Source organism: Crinia signifera, chromosome 3 (genome assembly GCF_055691185.1).
Source record: "Crinia signifera chromosome 3, ASM5569118v1, whole genome shotgun sequence".
NCBI classification, from domain to species: Eukaryota; Metazoa; Chordata; class Amphibia; order Anura; family Myobatrachidae; genus Crinia; species Crinia signifera.
The window spans coordinates 22,402,690-22,425,042 of NC_139219.1; the positions used below are offsets into that span (position 1 = coordinate 22,402,690).

The 22,353-nt window shown below is 47.8% G+C and overlaps 1 long non-coding RNA gene across 1 annotated transcript in view; it reads left to right on the top strand.

The window, feature by feature from the left end:
- Positions 1–207: 207 nt before the first annotated feature.
- Positions 208–22,353, top strand: part of LOC146062450 (uncharacterized) — a 28,483-nt gene continuing 6,337 nt past the window's right edge. The window contains exon 1 of the long non-coding RNA XR_014471324.1: positions 208–2,220. This is a non-coding gene — a long non-coding RNA (uncharacterized LOC146062450). The remainder of the gene's footprint in view (positions 2,221–22,353) is intronic.

Below are 22,353 nucleotides of genomic sequence, written 5' to 3' on the forward strand. Positions count from 1 at the left end.
AGGCAACACATCAGGGGGTGCGGTAGCAAGTCTGACATCACTTGGCCCCGCCCCCCATTCCGGAAAACTCTGTAATTTGCGGGCCTCGGAGAGGGGGCGGGGCTTAAATGACGCAAAATGCAGTGCTCACGTCATTTTAGCCCCGCCCCCTCTCCGCGGACCCGCAATTTCAGGTAATTACACCAGCGGGCAAGGGGGGAGCGGGGGCAATTAGCAGAATGCGGAAGACTTGCCCACCTTCACGGGGGGCCGGGAAAAGGACCCGATTTCCGGGAGGCTCCCGGCCATTCCGTGAGGGTAGGCAAGCCTAGTTAAAATATGTGGTTGAGTACATTATGTGCTGTCTGTCCATGAAAATGGGGACAGGGTCCCGAAACGCCATTGGAGAATAAAGGCATTTCAGGTCTGTTGGAGTGCCGCCTGTATACAACTGAATATATTTATTATATGTACATGCATATACAGAAAGCTCCCATGAAAATCCTGCATTTGCCCCTGCAGGTAGCCGCGCCCTCTTTATTTAGTGCTTTAAAAGGCTTTAAAATTGATATGTTGCATCTAACTAATCGAGGGATTAAACCTCCTACTGCAGGAACAGAATCTCAGCTCTACTTATGTAGGGATCTATGAACTCAGAAATTGCGGAAAAGCTCAATAAAAAGTAATTTATTCACCTTTCTATTTTATGATAGTTTGCATGTTTCTCACATAGGCCCTTATTCTGATCTGTGCGGAAATTCCCGCATTCTTACGGAGCGGTCCGCACGCCACGGTGTTTTTCCGCATGCGGCCATCGTCCGTAGAAACGCCCACGTGTCCTCCGCATTCGGACGGACTCACTCTTTAAGAACAGGGCGTGTTTACGGACGACATACAAATCATGCGTGTGCGGGAGAAACACTCCGATTCGTCACGGTATTACAGAGTATTACAGAGTATGCTCGGGAATACCGCATCCGAACGGGAGCCAAGCGGTGCTACCGCACGTAAGCGGAGGATTTCCGCCAAACAACCCACTATGAAGTATCTTCTGCAATACATCACATGACCCACTTATTCAATTACCTACCCTCATAAAAAACAGCTTATTTGGAATTGGAATCAATTAGATTCCAATATATCCTTACAAGCATGCCTAACACATGCATAGCACACATTAACCCTTACAGCAATGTAAGTGCAATGGTTTCTATTAAAGCACTGACAAGCGGCCTATTAGTGAGTAATGAGTAAAGGAGTAGATTCTATTGGGTTCAGGTGTTAATGGTTGTAGTCATTAGGCGTACGTTCGCCTACCGCATGAACGAGTGGTGTCCGCAAAGCAATAGTACACTTGTGGACACCGCACATTTCTGCCCTTTTTTAATCGCGTGCATTCGGAGTGGTTTCCGAATGTACGCCCCCCAACATAAGTGTACTCCCCCGTGTCCGCCCATGTTTCCGCCCCGTTTTGCCCACTTTGAAACTACGCCCATGTGTCATTCCGCATGACGCCCATAATACGCCCCTATTTCCAGACTGATAGCGGTGAACAGTTTTGGACGGGATTTGCCCGAACTGGTACCGAGTCAAGGCGTGGCACATGCGCGTAGCGTTCTCCACGCATGCGCAGACGTCGTAAAGACGCGATCCGTAAGTACGCGGTAAAGTCCGCGTCAATCAGAATAAGGGCCTCAACGTCAGAGCACTTGGCTTCCCCGTTACCGCAGGGGCTATTAATGTTCTGTTTCAGGGGATCAAAAGCCATTTCCAATAAATGCATTGGAACGGTATAATACAGACTGCAGGCACCTTCGCTCATTCCTTTTATATATTATACAGAGATAGAAGTCAGACAGCAGTAATATTTAAAGCGAAGGTAAAAGAAAAGTTCTAAATGATAAAGGGAGGTTAGTGGCCAGAGACAATTCCTAATGGCTGTTGGCAGACGAGGATGTTTCCTATCTGCAGAGATCAGCAGTTATGGCGCAAGCTGTGGTCCAGGAGTTTTCATAAAACTCCTCATCTTTTATTTAACGCTAAATAAGAGGATTCTGCAGAAATGAAATATTATGGTCAAATACAAGGGGTTAAACGTACGTAGTGGTTGGTGTCTTTTAGGAACCGGGAGAAACCGCCGCAGACTGATGCTGGTTTTCATTTCAAATTGCCAACATTTACTAAAGAACGATTCTGATGCTTCTGGTATAACGGATCGACGGCGCCTAGATGGACAAGCAGGTGGGTGACCACTTTTGGTCGAACGCAACTAGTTAGATGTCTAACAATAATCGACAGCGTCTAGGTCAACAGTAAAGAAAGTTAGACACAAGAGTTAGATCTACAGGAACGTGCTCGACCGTTACAGTTTTTTTTTTTTTTTGGGGGGGGGGTCTATGTCTACAAAGGGTTGGCCATCGTATAAGCGTACCGTGTCCCCTTGCATGGCTAGCGGCACTCACCATGCTTCAGGCAAGGTGCCACGATATGCTGGGCACACTATTATAATCTAACTCTATGCCCACATGGATAATAAAATACAAACCAAGTTGGTCTAAAGCACAGGTTCTCAATCTTGGGCCTCAGAACCCCACACAGTGCATGTTTTGCAGGTCTCCTCACGGAATCACAAGTGAAAAAATTAGCTCCACCTGTGGATCTTTTAAAATGTGTCAATGAGTAATGAGTGCACCTGCCGGGTGACCTGGAAAACATGAATTGTGTGGGGTCCTGGGGACCGAGTTTGAGAACCCCTGGTCTAAGCAAAGAAAACAGGATAAACTTGTGACTGTCGATCACATTCCCATCCACCTTACGATTGCGTCAATCTTTCGTCACTGTCGATCTAGGCAGCATTGATCTATCACCCCGATAAGGATTTTGATGTCCAGACATAAGCTGCTCCTTTTGGCCGTCAGATTAGAAATGCCGGGCTGGTGTGGTGTATTCTGTACGGAAGTGGTTTCGGTACTTATGTAGTAACTGGGCTGCCGATTTTGAAATCGGGTCCATCGCATTGCATCGCACCCGACCATATCGCATGCGATGCGATGCGATGCGATGCGATGGACCCGATTTTTCCATAGGATTCAATGTTAAAATGGACTGAGTCCATTTTAACATAGAATTCAATGGGAAAAGGGGTCCTTTTCATACCCCTACTATCCAAGTGGGCATGGAGTTGGATATAAACCTGTGGCGAGCGTAGCGAGCCACCGAAGCGTGGCAAGCGTAGCGAGCCCCGCGAGGGGACACAGAATACCGTCCCCTCGCGGGGCTCGCTTCGCTCGCCACGCTTCGGGCTCGGTGGCTCGCTACGCTCGCCACAGGTTTATATCCAACTCCATGCCCACTTGGATAGTAGGGGTATGAAAAGGACCCCTTTTTCCCATTGAATTCCATGTTAAAATGGACTCAGTCCATTTTAACATTGAATCCTATGGAAAAATCGGGTCATCGCATCGCATCGCATGGTCGTATGCGATGCGATGCGATATCGCATCGCATCGCATCTGATTGTATGCCTTAACTTAAGGCATACAATCAAAAAATCGGCAGCCCAGATACTACATAAGTACCGTGGTTTCTATTGAAATGACTGTGGACTATTAGATGCTTTTTGCATATTCATTTCTAATGATGTTGTTTTAATTGTGATAGCGCCACTGAAATGAGCCTGATCCACTAATAGGCAGCAGCCTGGAGAGCTGGGACCTAAGGGGGAAGTGGGGGGCCGCAGTGTGGCAGGTGGAGCTGGGTCTCTGCACATTCCATCCAGACAGCATGGAATCTGCACAAACATCCTCCCAAAAATGGGTGCCACCTTCTAGGAGATCAACGCTGATGGTTCTACCAGACCACTAGTGTCTGTAAGGGAAAGGCAGCGCGCCCAGCACTACGTGGAAGTACGGATTCCGGGATCGCTGATGCACTCTGAGCAGTTAACTACTGTCAACGAGCATGTGTGTGCTCTTGGCAATGAGCACATAAACTCCCCTGGCAGCGAGCATGTAACCCCTTTGACAACAAGCATTTAATCCCAGGCAATGAGCATATGTAACCCCTGGCAATGAGCATATGTAGCCCCAGGCAATGAGCATATGTAACCCCAGGCAATGAGCATATGTAACCCAAAGCAATGAGCATATGTTACCCCAGGCAATGAGCATATGTAGCCCTAGGCAATGAGCATATGTTACCCCAGGCAATGAGCATATGTAACCCCAGGCAATGAGCATATGTAACCCCAGGCAATGAGCATATGGGTACTTGTTTCCTAGAACGGCCACAATCGTGAGTGATCGTGGCTCTTAATTAAGGGACACGATCCTCACGATGTGGCCGATTTTTTACAATTTTTTCCCTTTGAATGACAGAAATCGGGTCAATCGGTCGGTCGCGACCAATTAAAATCGGCCGCGATGCGACCGACCGATTGACCCGATTTTTCCATAGACTTCAATGTTAAAAAATCTTTTAACATTGAAATCGGGAGGATCGCGTCGGTCTTGTGCCATTATAATGGCACAAGATGAGATGGACTTGATTAAGTCCATCTCACATAGGGTAAAATGATAAAAAAGGTGAAATGGCCCAATATGACCCATTTCACATTTTTTATGTGCCCGCCATGACCCCACGATAGACGTCAACCCGAAGCGTGGCGAGCGCAGCGAGCCCGCGAGGGGCGGCGGTGCGCGTCCTCCGACCTTTTCATTCCCCTACTATCCACTAGGGCGTGGAGTGAGAATAGAATAGTGTGGCGAGCGCAGCGAGCCACCGAGCCCGAAGCGTGGCGAGCGCAGCGAGCCCCGCGAGGGGACGCGTATACCTGTGAAGTTAGACGCGTCCCCTCGCGGGGCTCGCTGCGCTCGCCACGCTTCGGGCTCGGTGGCTCGCTGCGCTCGCCACACTATTCTATTCTCACTCCACGCCCTAGTGGATAGTAGGGGAATGAAAAGGTCGGAGGACGCGCACCGCCGCCCCTCGCGGGCTCGCTGCGCTCGCCACGCTTCGGGTTGACGTCTATCGTGGGGTCTAGCCCACTTAGTAACATTTGGGGGGGCAATTGAAAATAATCAGGTGAAAAAAAAAAAAAATCGGGTGAAAAATCGGTCGGTCGGATCGGTCGCATCGTATGCGACCAAATCGCATGCGATGCGATCGATCCGATTTTTTATCTTACGACCACAACGATCTAAATCGTTGTGGCCGTGCTAGGAAACAAGTACCAGCATATGTAACCCCTGGCAATGAGCATATGTAGCCCCAGGCAATGAGCATATGTAACCCCAGGCAATGAGCATATGTAACCCCAAGCAATGAGCATATGTTACCCCAGGCAATGAGCATATGTAGCCCTAGGCAATGAGCATATGTAACCCCAGGCAATGAGCATATGTAACCCCAGGCAATGAGCATATGTAGCTTCAGCAAACCCCTGTCAACAAGCAAGAAACCCCCTTTCAACAAGCACATACTGTAACCCCTGGCAACAAGCACATAGGTAAAAAAAAAAAGATAAATAATGTAGAAGATAGATAATGTAGTGGCCACTTCCTCTTTCACTTTTTTGGGATTGTGAAGATTTTCATTGGGCGCAACAGGTGTCATTTACCCCCTGACCCTGTAACATTAAATACAGAACCTGGCTTTTGTTACAGTGTTGGAGCTGGCACTAGACACCAACTGATCTCCGGGGGCAGTCCGCATCTCCAGGGCCCCTGGAGTGACAAAATAGGGATCTGAGCCACCCGGGCATGCCCCCTACCTGCGAGGGCATGCTTCATTTTGACGGTATGCCCCAAACAGCATCTCCACCCACATCAGGTATCACCAAAAGTAGGTCTACAGTGTCTAGATAAACAATCAGTATGTCAACACCAAAAGATTGACAATGACAAGATGTCGACCTTGCCAAAAGGTCGACACAAGAAAAGGTTGACACCTGAATACGTCAATGAGGTTTTTATGGGTTTTTGGTGCCAATGTCAACACCTGTCAACATGGACCCCAATTAGTGTAGACTGTACTGTCGCTTTTGATATTTGATACATAGCTAGATTTATGTTTGAAATGTATATAATTCCTCATAAACCCAGCTTAGAAAAAGGAATTTCAATAATTCCCAATGTTGTCTACATTATTTCTCATTTTTTCCATGCTAAAAAGCAATAACCACCAAGTGCTGTGATTGTTAATTCCCTCTATTTCTGGTTTGCCAGAGGCTAAATATGTGATGATCAAGTTATACGGTTACACTGTGAAACGGGCAATGCGAAAGTATTTTCATATCAATTCCTTGAATCAGATTAATGACTAAGTCTAGAGGATCCGCAGCAGAAACATTGTCATATATTACAGAGGGCAGGCATAGGGACAGCTTGTTTGATTCCGACGTGCGGCTTTCTGCTGTCTGAAGTATAAAAGTGGCGGTGATGAAATGACTTCCGGAATCGCTGGAGCTGATCAGTGTACTCTGGGTCTGATTGATATGTATGCAGAAGCTCAGAAAAATACAGAGCTTTGATGGGCTTGGAATATGATTTTGCAGAGTGTACAAATGGGGTGTAATGAAGGGTTGTGGGGGGGGGGGGGGGCAGTATGGAAAAGGGGCTTTGAGACCACAGCAATGGCATTACACAGTCCATCTCTGAACAATACCTATATATCTATGTTATTAAATAGCTGTAATGATCGGAATTGCATGATTTTATTTTTTCCTCACTGTCTCTTCCTCCCAGGCCTGGCTACAGGGGGGGTCAAAGGGGACAGCTGCCACTCAAACCTGCACTCAGGTGCCCGGCAATCGATTGCTGGGGGGCAGCTGGCACTTAATTCCCCCCCTAACAAGAATTTTTGCAGCCACGGCGCATCTGGGACTTGGGAGGGGAGAAGAGAGGCGGCTTACAACTGCAGTAGCGGGAGCTGCCTAGGGATGGCCATTGGTGCAGATGCCATCGATGGTTACCATTGACAGTGATTCTTCACCCAGCCATCAATAGTCGTAAACTATTTGATGGATAATCAATGATACCTTTAGCTATCGATGGTCATCCATTATATTCGACTGAATGGCCTGTGGGCAAATCAGAACTCAGAGGTGGGACCTCCGTGTCCTTGCACCTTAAAAAAAATAAAAAGGAAATATTAGTTCTAATTTGATATCAATGTAGGGAAACCATCTGGTAAAAGTAGTCAATGGCCAATGTCCATCAATGATTTCTAATTATCGATGCTCGATGGCCATTCCTAGAGCTAATTTTTACTTAATAGCACAGACAGTAGACAGCAAATAACGTTCAGCACAATTTAAAAAAAAATACAGCAAGTACACAACATTATAAAAAATAAATATTAAGTTCTCTAAAAAATATAAATCAACTTCCTGTTACTATGGTAAGTGGGCAATGGAATTAGTGTGATAGTAAATCCAGTTTTTTAGAAGCGGATCAACAAGCTCTCTCACAGCTGTTAGATGGTTAACTTGAATAATGCTTGCATGCCAACAAAGGTGAATAATTGTTAGTTACCAATACTAGCCAGTCAGAGGTAGATAGGATAAAGTGTACAGTAGTGCGTTCGTTTGAGCCTCAGCTCGCCAGCCTTGCTTCCATGGTAATGCAATCCTTCGTCTATACTGTGGTGACCCGGCTGCTGGTGCTTCCCCCCCCCCCCCCCCAGTTGCCAAACATTTTGTACATCATAAAAATTAACTGAAAGACTTTTGTTTCTTACCCATAGATCATGTCCCTCCATAACGCAGGGGAGGAGACTTTGGAAAAATATTACTTCAGAAGGAATGCTATTTGATTCCTCTCTTGGCTGTATCTCACTGATGGATCTAAATGAATACATTTTTTTACATTGCTTCTTATGATAGTTTGATTGTGTCAACAATTTTTAGTGTGTTGTTTTTTTTTTGTTAATGTTGCATGTTGTATCTTGCAGCCACAGAAGAGCATTGAGATTATATGTATTATATCTATTAATGATCTACTATATTAGCTTTTCTCCCCTTGTTGATGGGTTCTCTCCTTTCCGAGCCATTCAGCCTCATGCAGGGCCGGACTGGGACTAGAAATCCCATGCATTTTGAGCACACAGGCCGACCTGCATCAGGCAGTACCCTTGCATGGAAAGGAGGCGTGGCATCACAAAAAGGAGGCATTACACATTATGGAACCCACTGTAATGCCCATTACACATTATGGAACACACCATTATGCCCATTACACATTGCCGCCCACTGTATTGCCCATCACATATTATGATCCACGCCATAATGCTCATTACGCAGTATGGTACACATTGTGATGCCCATTACAGACTATGACACAATCAGTTTTGCCCATTACACATTATGACACACACCGTAACGCCCATTACACATTATGACACAATCCAAATGCCCATTACACATTATTATGGGCCATGACAATTATTCCTGCTGTCTGTTTTGTTGTAGTTCCTGCGCACTGGTCCCTTTGTTTCGGGGTTAGCTGCTTCACTAACCGGGTGACCGACCCGGTTTGAGATAGGACAGTGATACAGTGGTTTGGTGCAGCGCTCTGCCCCTTTTGCTTGCGAGGGTGTATGCGAAAACGGAGTTTCGGTAGGGTATGTGAAAATGAGGAATAGGCAGATGTTAATGCAAAGGTTTTACTGGGTAATACAAATACACATACATAAACTGTAACAATGATTAGCAAGCGATATTTCTCATGACATGGTATACACACATATCATAATAGGCAAATGCATTGATTGATGAATCAATCTAATGGAGTGCTTGATGGTAGCACTAAGAAGGGCGGGGGGTGTGGGATTGTGCTTGGCTCCTAGAGCCCGGTGTCCAGTGGTGGTAGGGGGAAGTGGGGGTGGTAGCCCGTCCGTAGGGATGAAGTTCAGGGGGGCGCAGATAAGGCTGCCTGGTGTTGGTAACTCAGGTGCGGCGTCCCGCTGTGCTGAGTCTCAGGTGCTGCGCTGTTGTTTGGCCGGTGCCTTCTCCAGACGGTCGGAGGTGTGTGAATCCTCCTAAATCGCGGTGGGGAGTGTTGCGCTGCCGGGACGGGGGGGACCTTGTGGAGTGAGAGCAGGTCCGGGCTCTCCTTGTGTCCTTTGCCCGTACAGCCGACAGTGCAGGTGTCCGGTTGGACCGTATCCCTTCACTGTCCGACGCTGCGGGTGTGGGGACGTGGAGTGTCTGACGGGGGCCGTGGGCAGGTGGAGCTTTTGATCGCTCCTTCCCGCCCTGGTGTCCTGTCTACGGATCTGCCTACTCACCTGATCCCGGTCCCGGCGTGTTCGTCTCTCTGTGCTAGGGTGACCAACTCATCCCTTTAATCCGGGACACATATTAATTACACAGGTTCTGTGGCTGGCTTTCACCTGGTTTTAAACTGCCACACCTCAAGACTCCATTTCACCTGGTTTTAAACTGCCACAGAACCTGTGTAATTAATATGTGTCCCTGATTAAAGGGATGAGTTGGTCACCCTACTCTGTGCGCGCTCGATGTTCTCCACTCGCGGGTCTTATTAGTTGTCTCTTCTCAGGTCGGGCTGCCGGCGGTGATTCTCCTGCTTCTTTCACTCGGAGCGGGGTTTTGGTCGGGTACGGGGTGATCAGCTGTTCTTCCTCCAACTCGTTTCGGCCCTGTGTTGGCCTTCTTCTAGGGAGTTTTACAGCTTTTTTTGTTCAGTCCCTCTGTTATAGCCGAGGGGCGGGACCCATGTGGCGTGTTGATTGCTGATAGGTCCTGATTGTGCGTCTGTTGTCCAATTGGACAGCGTGGGGGTCCTGTATTTCGTTGGTGCTTTCTCTCTCATTTGCATGTCTTGTTAGCGGTTGCCATGGTAATAGTTCGTGGCTTGCTGACTCGCCGGCTTGATGCTGTTGCATTCGGGGAGCGGGTGTCTATGTGGGGAATAATAGTGTGATAGTATTGTACTATCGCATGGGAAGAGTCTATATCAAGGGGATGACTTTATTTGTGGGGTTTTAATCTATAAGCCGCCAATATCAGCATTACACACCCCGCAAATAAAGTCATCCCCTTGATATAGACTCTTCCCATGCGATAGTACAATACTATCACACTATTATTCCCCACATAGACACTCGCTCCCCGAGAGAGAAAGCACCAACGAAATACAGGACCCCCACGCTGTCCAATTGGACAACAGACGCACAATCAGGACCTATCAGCAATCAACACGCCACATGGGTCCCGCCCCTCGGCTATAACAGAGGGACTGAACAAAAACAGCTGTAAAACTCCCTAGAAGAAGGCCAACACAGGGCCGAAACGCGTTGGAGGAAGAACAGCTGATCACCCCGTACCCGACATAAAACCCGCTCCGAGTGAAAGAAGCAGGAGAATCACCGCCGGCAGCCCGACCTGAGAAGAGACAACTAATAAGAACATCGAGCGCGCACAGAGAGACGAACACGCCGGGACCGGGATCAGGTGAGTAGGCAGATCCGTAGACAGGACACCGGGGCGGGAAGGAGCGATCAAAAGCTCCACCTGCCCACAGCCCCCGTCAGACACTCCACGTCCCCACACCCGCAGCGTCGGACAGTGAAGGGATACGGTCCAACCGGACACCTGCACTGTCGGCTGTACGGGCAAAGGACACAAGGAGAGCCCGGACCTGCTCTCACTCCACAAGGTCCCCCCCGTCCCGGCAGCGCAACACTCCCCACCGCGATTTAGGAGGATTCACACACCTCCGACCGTCTGGAGAAGGCACCGGCCAAACAACAGCGCAGCACCTGAGACTCAGCACAGCGGGACGCCGCACCTGAGTTACCAACACCAGGCAGCCTTATCTGCGCCCCCCTGAACTTCATCCCTACGGACGGGCTACCACCCCCACTTCCCCCTACCACCACTGGACACCGGGCTCTAGGAGCCAAGCACAATCCCACACCCCCAGCCCTTCTTAGTGCTACCATCAAGCACTCCATTAGATTGATTCATCAATCAATGCATTTGCCTATTATGATATGTGTGTATACCATGTCATGAGAAATATCGCTTGCTAATCATTGTTACAGTTTATGTATGTGTATTTGTATTACCCAGTAAAACCTTTGCATTAACATCTGCCTATTCCTCATTTTCACATACCCTACCGAAACTCCGTTTTCGCATACACCCTCGCAAGCAAAAGGGGCAGAGCGCTGCACCAAACCACTGTATCACAATTATTCCTGCTGGCTGGAGGCTGGGTGCAAATTGACCTTGTCTCAGTCACAGGCAACAGAGATAATTCAGAGGTGCGCAGGGTAAGGTTAGGGGTCAGGAATCATGACTAGCCAAAAAAGACCAGGACACTAACTCGCACTGTGGCACAACATGCAGGCCAGGATGGATCCGACTACATGTGGATGGCCCTGATACAAGTCATCCAGTTCCTGTCATATTACAGTTATTACACAACAGAGTAATACGGCAGGAAATCCTCCCACCAGCCAGGTGCCCGCATCACCACCGCCATCCATGTCCTCCCCTTAGCCCAGAGGTGCCGCTAAATAATGGCTGAGGGCCTCAGGGCGCGGTGAGAGCACAGAGAGTGAGGGTCTGAGATGGGAATAATGTGGGGGGAGCATGGGGCAGCATTAGCAGGACAGGCACAGCTGTATGTGGGTATGAGGGGGCACTATGAGCTGGGCACTGGGAGGAGGTCATGTGGCTACACTGAGGCTATAATACAGCATAAGGGGATATACAGCACTGGGTACATGGGGGGAGGTATGAGGCCTGAGGCAACAGACTGGTAATCCCTGCAGCACAGCCGGATAATGGTCACATTACAGCGCAGCACCCGGGTCAATCCCGTGATTTGTAGTGCTCAACAATACATCTATAGAATTCCAGTGGCTTCTGCAGGGGGGGGGGAGCGTCACACACATGGGCGGTGGCGGGGACATGGCAGGCGCTGACCTGAATAGCAGGACAGGCTAGGGGTTTCACATTCAGCAGCAGGGATGACGATGGACAGCAGCCAGGTCGACTGTGGCTACTGTATTGTATTCTGCACTGGTGATGATCCTACTCCTCTCACTAAATCATGCTGAATGAGGGCTGGCTTACCGGCATGGGGGCGGGGCCGGAGACTGAGAGCGGCTGGGGCAGGACATCTCCCCAGCAGTGCCCACAGCATTACACATTCCATTAGGTACAAAATGCTCTGTTCCTGGACTTCTCTGCCAGTGGCAGTTACAGAGGTTGGACTCCAGTACAGTCAATATTGGACTGTGCTGCAGCCCCAACTCTGTCAATGCCACTGGCAGGGAAGTCCACGAACAGAGCATTTTGTACCTGATGGAATGGGTCATGTTGGAGGGTATGCCACAGCTGTACTATGTTTATGAACTGCCTGGCGGGGGCGACCACACCCTTCGCCCCTCCCCTCCCTAATCTGTCCCTGTGAGGACACAGAGACATCACAGCAACTTTCTGCACAAAATTGGCCCACAAGGCCTCATGATAGTTGCTGCTGGAGTAGAGGACACAGTGCTCTGTGTCTCGCTGCCTGGATTTGAACTGTCAGGCATCACCATGGTGATGGACGTGGTGGCCAGCATTTGCCGAGCCCTGCGATCTGTCATTTCCGGTGATACAGCTGACGCAGTGACGGACATGGCTATCGGCGTTAGCCGAGTCCAGCGCTACATAATTTCTGGTGGGCTCGACCTTGCGGGCGTGGGGAGTGATGGAAATGGGCATTGTTTGCACGATTTGTTCCCATGTGCTTGTTAACAGGTGAGCATTGTTAATCAACTCATTTATCGAATTATGGGTGGGATGCTTTAACATCCGTGCTGCCCTTTGCAGCACTTCCCAGGGTAACGCTGACATAATTATCGCATATGCTCTAACATATGCGATAATTATGGCAAAGGACAGCTCTTGCATTAAGAGCTGTCTTTTGTGGTGAGTTAGTGGATCCCGGCGGCTCCCCCTCCCTCCCTTACCCTTCTTGTGCTGCTGCTGCTGTGGGGGGCAGGCTATCCTCCTCCTCCCTGCACCCGGAAGAGGTTTTTCAGTGCAGGGAGGAGGAGGTCACAGGATACAGGTGAGTGGGCGTGGGTCCATGCTGGGAGGCGGGAGTCCGTTCGGGCGGCGGTCCATGACGGACATCTGCTACATTTGCCAGTCTTATATGTTCCTGATGAAGGTGACACACAAACAGCTGTAGAGCATGGCTGACTTGCAGTATTTTGCATCATTTTTCTGCCCATTGATAAGGATGGATTTTTTAAATATTTCTAAGCCTGATGCTGCATCTACTGCAGATGGATTGTTTTGGAATACTTTTTTCCTTGTATCTATTTGAACTTTTTCTACATTTAAAAAGAGACTTTTTTGAACTTTATAGACCATGACCTGCCTGCCTCTAATTATCCTCTTTAACAAATATTTACCTTATATACTCGAGTATAAGCTAAGTTTTTCAGCACATTTTTTTGTGCTGAAAAAGCCCCCTCGGCTTATACTCTAATCAGTGGCTTTGGGGAAATGGCCACCAGCCTCCTGCACCGAAGACATGTCTGCCAGCATTGAAGGTTTTGTCGTACCTTCACTGCCTGAGCCCGGGACCTTGGGCAGCAGCAGTATCCTGCACTGCTGCATCCGGGACTGAGCAGCAGCTGCATCCTGCACCGCAGGCTTCAGCAGCTAAGACCCCAGGAAACAACGGAACACAGGTGGCGGCTGCATCCCACACCTACAGTACATTTCCTGCAGCCGGGACCCAAGGCGGCAGCTGAATCCCACACCTACGGTACATTGCCGACAGCCGGAACCACAGGCGACAGTTGTATCCGGCACCTATGGTACATTGCCTGCAGCTGGGGCCGAAGGACGGAAAGATACACTGGGAAGTAATAGTGTAGGGAAGGAGGGTGGAAGAGGGATTGAAAGGTGTAGGAAAGGAGTAAGAAATAATAGAGGGAAGGAGAGGTTGGGTGTATGTTATTATGCAGGGGGAGCAGCCTGTGGTGTCCTGGTATTATAAAGGGGGAGCAACCTGTGGTGTCCTGGTATTATTATACAGGGAAGTTTACCAGTAGCTGCTGCATTTCCCGCCCTAGGCTTATTCTCGAGTCAATAAGTTTTCCCAGTTTTTTTGTGGCAAAATTAGGTGCTTCGTCTAATATTCCGGTCAACTTATACTTGAGTATATACGGTATATGGTTTGAGCACCCACTCATTTTATATTTATATATAGTCTGAATTACCTCTATAGTACAGACATCATCAGTGCATTGAAAGGTATGCATTTTTGGAGAAATTATATATATTTTTTATTCCGAATTTTTGAATAGATTTATTTTACATTTTATCATTCATTTCAGTTTTTTTTTTCCTCCACATTTTGTTTGCCTTGCGAAGGGTTAAATCTTCCCAACAGACTTTTATCTGGGATTCCGTGTTTCAGTCTATCCCTGAAACGTTCTCTATTTAAGCAAAGCGTCAGTGTTTGGCTAAATCAGACACGGGCGTCTTATAAAGCGCTCTGCAGCTTCTGTTGGCTGCTGAGACCTTTGACAGGGAAAAATCTCTCATAAAGCACAATTCTCTTTGGAACAAAGTCTGCATCCAACTTAGAACTGCGTTGTAATCATATTTGAGGCTGTCTTCGGTGACAGTGAATAGTTTATGATTGGACACTTTCCTATAATTAAGATATGAACTCACAGACACCAGTCCTTCCTGTTTTTTGTACTGTAGCTTAGTATACGGGAGAATAGAATAGAGGCAAATCTCTCCTTTTCTGGCCATGTAGAAGAATAATTAGCGTAAAAGTTTCATGCATTGGAAATGAATACATTTTGGGCCCGATTCAGTAAAATTCGTAGAAGTGCGAAAATCGATATTAGGCGATTATCACACTTCTGCGCATGAGCAGTCACCGTAGGGTGCATACATGAAGCACAAACTGTGGTCGCATACCTGAAGGATGCAATCGCACCCCAGAAAGGATGCAATTTCATTTTGTGCCGGTAGACCGCAACGCGCCCCCCTACATTTTAAGCAAAACTGCGACTGTTTATGAATCAGGCCCTTTTTTCTGTCTTCTCCTGGTTTCTATAAAGGTGTATCAAAGAGAGGACTGGTGAATGAGTGTAGAAGCTCCTCATAGCAACCAATCAGCTTCTTCCAATCATTTTATACAATGTACTTGATAAATGCTATCGTAGAAGGAGACTGGTTGCTATGGGCAACTTCTCTACTGGTCCATTTCTCCACTCTTTAGAAGGTTTGACACATTACAACCTCTAAAAATGTGACTTCTGGTACCATTCAAGATCAAAATGCAGTATTCGGCACAGGTTGCTAAAACAAGAGGCTCATATGCACAATACACTTTAAGGAAACTGTTTGCTGCATTTCGATTGTCAGTTATATTTAATGTGGAACTGTAACTTTTTTAATTAATAAAGAGGCAGTATAAATATAGCAACCATTCAAGGAGCCAACGTTGACAACGTGACGAAACGTGTTGACATTACTGGTCTTGCCACACATGCTCAGAGCTTGTATACGGCTGTAATGCTCATTCTATCCATGTCCTCCTCGTGACCTCAATTCATGTGGACACATTAACAGGCATTGAGACCAAATCATTGACCTATAGGGGGACATTTACCAAAATGGATTCGTAGAAAAAAAGGTGTATTCGTAAGGAGAAATACACCTTTTTTTTACGAATTTGTATTTTCGGGATTTACAATCCCGAAAATACAACAATTCGTTTTCCTAAAGATGGAACATTCGTATTTGTATTTACAAATACGAATGTCCTACACCATCGATATAATACGACAGAAATCACCATTCAAAAGAATGGTGGTTCCTGATGTACTAAGCAGCCGTATGGATAATACGGCTGCTAAGTGGTGTGAAACACCCACGCAAATACGACAGGAAAATAGAACACCATTTTCCTGTCGTATTTGCTTTAAGCCTGCACGGATCAGTCAGATCCGTGCAGGCTTCAGTGTAAAAAAATAGAAAAATTAAATAAATAAAACGGCGTGGGGTCCCCCCCACAGCTGTAACCAGCACCAGGCTGAAGGAGCCGGGGCCGGTAATTAAAAATCAGGGAACCCGACAAAATAGGGGTTCCCCGATTTTTAACAACCAGCCCCAGGCTCCAGGTCCGGGGCTGGTTCCCAAAATACGAGGGACAAAATGACTAGGGGTCCCCCGTATTTCAAGAACCAGCCCCAGGCACAACCAGCCAGCAGGGTAATGTCACAGCCGGGGGACACTTATTATATAAGGTCCCGTGGCCAAAACATTAACCCCCTGACCGGTCAGCCTGGCCAGGGGCCCTGGGGGAGTGGGGACCCCCCCAATGAAGGGGTTCCCCCCCTCCAGGACTTACCTGACCAGGCTGAAGCCTGGTACTGTCCCCGATGCCCCTGAGCGGTGGGCATCGGGCTGATTATGGTGTAAAAAATAGATGAAACTATTGTTTTTTACTGTGGCACTACAAGTGCCAGCAAGCTGGGACTTGGAGAACCACAAGTCCCAGCCTGCTGGGCATTAAAGGGCCCGCTGGCACTTGTAGTTCCACAGTTAAAAAAATAGTACACAAAACACACTGACACACATTTAAAATAAAACTTTAATACATACAAAGCCCACACATACTAATACTTACCTATCTTCTTTCCGTAGGTATCCCTGGTCCTGATGTCCTGTGTCGTCTTCGGGATCCATGTCGACATCCTTCTTCATGTCGACGTCGCTGTCGGCGATGGCGTCCCCGTCCGGATCCGACGAAATCCATGGAGGAAGCTATGGAAGGAAACCATACTCACCTGTCCCAGCGCGACGTAGTCCAGGTAAGTGTCTTGGCAAAAAAACAAACCGACACCCCGAAACCAGCCGAACAGCTGAGCCGCACGGTGTTTGTTTACATCGTGCGGCTCCGCCTCCCGAATGCCGCTATTGGCCGCCTTGCGGCCTAGCGGCCAATCAGGAGCCGCTGGGCCGCATGGCGGCCAATAGCGGCATTCGGGAGGCGGAGCCGCACGATGTACACAATCAACGTGCGGCTCTCTGTCCGGCTGGTTTCGGGGTGTCGGTTTGTTTTTTTGCCAAGACCCTTACCTGGACTACGTCGCGCTGGGACATGTGAGTATGGTTTCCTTCCACAGCTTCCTCCATGGATTTCGTCAGATCCGGACGGGGACGCCATCGCCGACAGCGACGTCGACATGAAGAAGGACGTCGACATGGATCACGAAGACGACACAGGACATCAGGACCAGGGCTACCTACGGAAAGAAGATAGGTAAGTATTAGTATGTGTGGGCTTTGTATGTATTAAAGTTTTATTTTAAATGTGTGTCAGTGTGTTTTGTGTACTATTTTTTTAACTGTGGAACTACACGTGCCAGCGGGCCCTTTAATGCCCAGCAGGCTGGGACTTGTGGTTCTCCAAGTCCCAGCTTGCTGGGGAGGCTTGCTGGCACTTGTAGTGCCACAGTAAAAAACAATAGTTTCATCTATTTTTTACACCATAATCAGCCCGATGCCCACTGCCCAGGGGCATCGGGGACAGTACCAGGCTTCAGCCTGGTCAGGTAAGTCCTGGAGGGGGGGACCCCTTCATTGGGGGGGTCCCCACTCCCCCAGGGCCCCTGGCCAGGCTGACCGGTCAGGGGGTTAATGTTTTGGCCACGGGACCTTATATAATAAGTGTCCCCCGGCTGTGACATTACCCTGCTGGCTGGTTGTGCCTGGGGCTGGTTCTTGAAATACGGGGGACCCCTAGTCATTTTGTCCCCCGTATTTTGGGAACCAGCCCCGGACCTGGAGCCTGGGGCTGGTTGTTAAAAATCGGGGAACCCCTATTTGTCAGGTTCCCTGATTTTTAATTACCGGCCCCGGCTCCTTCAGCCTGGTGCTGGTTACAGCTGTGGGGGGGACCCCATGCCGATTTTTTTTTAAATTTATTTATTTTTCTATTTTTTTTTTACACACTGCAGCCTGCACGGATCTGACTGATCCGTGCAGACTACTAGAAACATTCGTATTAGCGGCCGTATATATGTGCCGCTAATACGAATCATTACACCATCGGAGGGTTACAAAGCAGTCATATCTGACTGCTTTGTAATTTCCCCTCCGGAACACGACTTTGCATACGACTCAAACAGTCGTATGCAGCCGTAGGGGAAATACCAATACGAAAAACTAGGTTTTTCATATTGGTAAATTTCCCCCATAGGGTCCTGCCAGCATGTCAATCTAAAGGTGGGCATACATCGAGCCGATTTGGTCCGATTTGCGATCAATCGGCCCGTTAAATTGGACCAAATCACCTCTCCATAACATGTAGTCGGGTCCGATGCGCGGTCCCGTGCGCATCGGACCCGACTAGGTGGTCGGACCAGCTGGCCGTCCGACCACCCGTTCTGGGGCGGGCGGGAAGCAGGGACGCATGCGATCCATCAGAACGGATCGCATGTGTCCCTGCCGCCGGGAAGGTCCCGGTGGCTTTCAGTCCATCGGGTATCCGTACACTGCTGCGACACGTTGCAGGCAGTGTATGGGCACCTTAACAATGGTGGTACGATTTTACTTGTAACTAAGAGGCAAATGCGTAACAGCTGGGATGCTTTGCTACGTCTTTGCTTGACCCAGCTCTCCACTCCCAGTACCAAAGCATTATCCCTCCTTTATAGCCCCGCCCTCTCACCTTAAAGTAGTGTACAGTAGAGTATGGGGAGGAGGAAGGTACTCCTGGTCAGCGGTGTAGCTAGGTGCCATGGTGCCCGGAGCAAGGGCATATTTTGCGCCCCCCCCCCCCTGTAATGATTTGGGGGCATGGCTAACATGTGTTGGCATTTGAAAAGAAAAAACTTAAAAAATAAGACACTATAAGACATTGTAACGGAATCTGCTGTGCTATATAAGACACTTTAACGGAATCTGCTGCGCTATATAAGACACTGTAACGGAATCTGCTGCACTATATAAGACACTGTAACGGAATCTGCTGCGCTATATAAGACGCTGTAACGGAATCTGCTGTGCTATATAAGGAACTATAACGGAATCTGCTGTGCTATATAAGACACTGTAACGGAATCTGCTGCAATATATAAGACACTGTAACGGAATCTGCTGTACTATATAAGATGCTGACAGCTGTAAATAAATATATATGCAGATAAAGAATAAAGACATATACAGCACAGCAGGGCCGGGGCGGCAGCAGATGCCAGAGATATTCACCCCCCCCCCCACCCCACCCCAAGTTTATTACTATGTTTATTATTAACATTAATTAGCTGTATAAATAAATGTAAAAAAAATTCACCTTGAATTACAGGGCGGCACGGGCGGCTGCTGAACACCTTGTCCTCCTCCAGGCTACAGCCAGCGCTTGGGATGGCTGATGACGCTGCTGTAGCCACGGAGGAGGGAGTGAGTCAGGTGACTCTGGGAGGAGTCTTTAGTGCTGATACGCTGCGCTGCCCGGAAGCCGGACCGAGCAGCAGCAGCAATTTAGAAAAGACAGAAGATTGTCCGCCCGCCGCCCGGCCAAAGCATCAGTGACGCTTGGCGGCAGGGACTGGGCGAGAAGGGCAGGACGGAGGCAGGCGCCGGGTAGGGCAGACGCCAGCGCCGGGTAGGGCAGCGCAGACGCCGGCGCGCGCTGCCTGTTATTATACTTGAAATAACTTGTGCAGGGAATGGATCATTTGAGGAGGGGGGGGGCGGGCCGGCGGCGCCATTCCACCAATCAGCGCCCGGAGCATGAGCTCCGGTGGATCCGCCCTCCCTACGCCTCTGCTCCTGGTTGAGGTTGCCTCACATTTGTCAGTACCTGGGAAGTGGTTATAGACCACATAAAAGTGGTTAAAACACTGGATTGATCTTGTTTGTATTGGGAATTTTGACATAACATTCAAAGGGGTAAATTCACTAAGATGGGAGTTCTACTGAAGATAGGATGTTGCCAGGAGCAACCAATCAGATTCTACTTCTTACATATTTATCTCCTTCTAGAAGATTGATTGGTTGCTATGGACAACATCTCATCTTCAAAAAGAACTCCCATCTTAGTAAATGTACCTCTAAATATCTGTTCCTCTACCATTTATAATTTAATATAGTTGGATGGATGAATTTATGTAGAGACAAGTGAGAGTTTTTGGTACTTATGTATTATCTGGACTCCCATGTTAAATGCACCCCATTTTTTCATACCCCTACTATCCAACTACGCATGGAGTTGATTTTATATAGTGTGTCGAGCGCAGCGAGCCACCGTGCCCGAAGCGTAGCAAGGGGACGCGGTCTCATTAGAAAAACGGGAGCCTCGATATTACGTACATTGAAAGTTTCTTTATAAGCAGGATATTGCTACGAACGGTTATAATTGTGTTTCAGAAGATAGAGTAGGTCCTGCAGGCAAGCACAAAGTTCTTGAGGGCCAGTCCCACCTGTGGTCTACAAGGGGGCAGTGTAACCACCGTTCTGCTGATATTACCTCTTCCGTTCTGCTGATATTACCTCTTCCATTAATGTTCTCTAAGGCTTTCCAATTTCTCTACAACATTGCTTATCAACCTAAATGCCATTTACCTCTTGGCTACAAAATTCTGTACGTATTTACAATTTTCCATGTACTGTATTATAGCCTCAAGGTGTATCAAGAAAATTCACAAAGTCCATGAAAGTTTGATGTACCGGGGCTATCAGTTAAGTCTTTGCGTGTATGCTTGAAGACACATCTGAGCAACGTAAGCCAGAAACCACAGTGGCATCTCTGCGTGTAGAACCTACCCATGCATGCAGCTGGAACTCCTGTGTTAGTTGATAATGGAAACTGTCATTCTGTTTCTCTAATAATCCGAGTAAGCAAAATCATGCATAACATATCAACGCTATGGGTCACTCTGCTGTAGATGGAGACAAGGAACAGGTTGTTTGAGCTTCAGGATTTCATCTCAACATCAAAGCAAAATATGTCGTAAATATCAAGTGTATATAAGGAGCAGCTATTGTTATCCTTGAAAGTGACTTTTGGGCAGAATTTAGAAATGACTATCGAGGCCGGATGGGTTTCATCTGCATTCTGCCATCCATTATATATTATAGGGTTTTGTCAGCTAGTTGTCAGCAACTCAGTCATCGGTAACTACATAAACTTTAGCCACTTGGACAAACAAGATACTCACCTACTATAACATAGTGGTCTATTACTAAACCTTGGATTGAGATAAAAGAGCAGGGATAAAGTACTAGACAATCATGCTGCAGAGGGGGATGTGTTAGATTAGGAACTTATTGGAGGGGAGGGGTTGTTTAGGGTAAGACAGCGAGGCAGGGGGTTATTTTTAGGCTGCGGGGTAAAGGGCTTAGGCACTAGGGGGGGGGGGGGTAGTTATAGGCAGTAAGCAGGAAGGATTAGGGGGTTGACAAAGAGGGCTAGGTCCCTACAGAGCCCCTGTCGGTATTTCATGTGTCAGGATGATCTTTGGCCTTTTGACTGCTGGAATCCCCACCGCCACAATATCGTATGTATCCCATTTGCATAAGAGCAAGCAAGGGACTGGAACACAGAGGGTATGTACAAAGACTACAGATACTGGAGCTTAGGATAATGACCAAATACTCTTGAACAGGTTTGTGTATGGAGTAGGGATGTCCCTTTACCATCAATATTTCGGAACCATTGATGGTTTCCACCCTATCGCAAAAAGTTTTGCTATTGATGGTGAAGTTCTCATGGCAAAAGCCAATCACATGTCAGTACCGCACATCTTTAGCCACTGTCTCATAGAAACATAGAATTCAATGGCAGATAAGAACCACTTGGCCGATCTAGTATGCCCCTTTTTTAAACATGTTACCTCAAAGCCTATTTGACCCTTATTGCTTTGTAAGGATATCAATATGCCTATCCCAAGCATGTTTATATTGCTCTTCTGTATTTAACTCTACAACCTCTGTTGGGAGGTGATTCCATTTATCCACTACCTTTTCTGTGAAGTAATTTTCCTCAAATTTCTCCTGAATCTTCCTCCCTCTAGTTTCAGTGCAGGTCCTCGTGTTCTTCTCTTCCTGTGTACCTTGTTAAAACCCTTGATACAAGTTTCATGCCACACCTTTCCCTTCTCTGATCTAAACTATACATATTAAGATATTTTACTCTTTCCTGGTACATTTTGTGATGTAGGCCATGCACCATTTGTTACCCTTCTTTGTACAGTCTCTAATGTATTATATCCTTCTGGAGATGTGGCCTCCAGAACTGAACACAGTACTCTAGGTGAGGTTGCACCAATGACCTATACAGTGGCATTATTACTTCTTTCTTTCTACTGCTG